General features: G+C 43.4%; 1 pseudogene; it reads right to left on the bottom strand.

The window, feature by feature from the left end:
• Nucleotides 1-231: 231 nt before the first annotated feature.
• On the bottom strand, nucleotides 232-755 carry LOC150015965 (ras-related C3 botulinum toxin substrate 1 pseudogene; annotated as a pseudogene).
• Between the last annotated feature and the right edge of the window lie 1,058 nt (nucleotides 756-1,813).

Below are 1,813 nucleotides of genomic sequence, written 5' to 3'. Positions count from 1 at the left end.
CTTACACTTATTTGTTTAAATAAAGCCTAAAAATTACTGATTGGTTCAAAAGTGGTTTTATGGAAAAACTAATCTCTGACAAAAACTTGGCATTGAGTGCGAGGGCTCCATCGTTTTTGAGCAAAGCATAGGATGGTTGGTTCCCAGGGGCAGGGCAGCAGGCAGAGGGGCCCAGACACAACAGCAGGCATTTCCTCCTCCTCTTCTTGACGGGGGTGGGCCAAGAAGGGTTCAGAGAGCTTCATCACAAACACTGTCTTGAGGCCTCTCTGTGTGAGAGGGGAGCACTCCAGGTTTTTTACAGCACTGATCTCCTTAGACATGGCTAAGCCCCGCCGGTAGGTGATGGGCATTAGCTTCTTCTCCTTCAGCTTCTCAATTGTGTCTTTGTCATCCCTAAGATCGAGCTTGGTGCCCACCAGGATGATGGGAGTGTTGGGACAATGCAGCCGCACTTCAGGGTACCACTTTGCACGAACATTTTCAAATGCTGCAAAACTTGCAAGAGAAAAGCAAATTAAGAACACATCTGTCTGCGGATAGGAGAGGGGACATAATCTGTCATAATCTTCTTGTCCAGCAGTATTTCGTAAACCCAGATTCACCGGTTTTCAATCTACAATAGCATTGGCAGAATAGTTGTCAAAGACAGTGGGGATATATTCCCCAGGAAATGCATTGATTGTGTAACTGATCAGTAGGCAAGTTTTACCTATAGCTCTGTCTCCCACCACCACACACTTGATGGCCTGCATATGGTCCACTGGGTGGGCCACGGCCGAGGGGGCGGCCAGGCACTGAGGCGAGAAGCAGCCGGCTTGGGGTCGCATCAGGCGGGTGCGCGCGGGGCTGCGGGCGGGGGGCGGTGCCGGGGCTGCTGTCCTCGCCCCTCGTTTTCCGCCTACAAGAAGCCGGAACCCAGCAGCAGCCACCACCCAAAGCGGGGTAAAAAACTTGAAGTAATATTCTTTTATCTCTTAATTTTTATAGAGAACTAAAACGCCTGAATTTGATTAATCATAAGCTTAGTATTGCTATAATTATTTGTGAAATGAAAAAGTGACATTTGCTTTTACCCAAAAGGATTCTACAATGTAATTGGGAAATTAGGACTTAAGGCAAAAACCGCCTGCTATCTCATCAAATAATGTTAAAGTTGCAAGATTTCTTAAATACCATAGAAGTTGGCCTCATTTTGCACAATGAACAGGAGGCAAAAAAAAAAAAAAAAAAAATTAATAATTTTCTCAAAGTAACTCAGAAATTAATGACCAAGACAAGAATAAGACTCAGGTGGGAGACAGAAAATGGAAGGTAATGTTATTGACTCCATAGTGAAAAAGTTTCTGAAATGGCCACCTTTCCTGGTAACGGGATGACTCACTCTTAATTCACTGAGCCTCAATCACCTCCTACATAAAACTGTTAAGAGTCTGAATTGGCATGTCCTCCATAATTCATGTGTCGAAATCCTCAGAATGTGACTGTATTTGGCAATTGAGATTTTAAAGAGGTAATTATGATAAAATTAGGGTTTGTAAGACAGAGATTTTAAGGAGATAATTAATGTAAAATTAGGTTATGTGAGTTGGGCCATAATCCAGTCTATCTGTGTCCTTCTAAGAAAAGGAAGTTCAGACACACACACACAGAGAACACCATGTGAAGACAAAGGAAGAAGACAGACATCATTAAGCCAAGGAGAGAGGCCCTTAGAAAAAAATAATCCTGCCAACTCACTGATCTTAGGTTTCTAGTCTCCAGAACCATAGGAAATAAATTTCTGGTGTTTAAGCCATCCAATCAGCAGTAA

The sequence above is a fragment of the Furipterus horrens genome, unplaced genomic scaffold (assembly GCF_987537825.1).
Source record: "Furipterus horrens unplaced genomic scaffold, mFurHor1.1.pri manual_scaffold_3, whole genome shotgun sequence".
NCBI classification, from domain to species: Eukaryota; Metazoa; Chordata; class Mammalia; order Chiroptera; family Furipteridae; genus Furipterus; species Furipterus horrens.
Note: the sequence above shows the minus strand (reverse complement) of the source record. Positions and strands in the feature narration are given on the sequence as shown.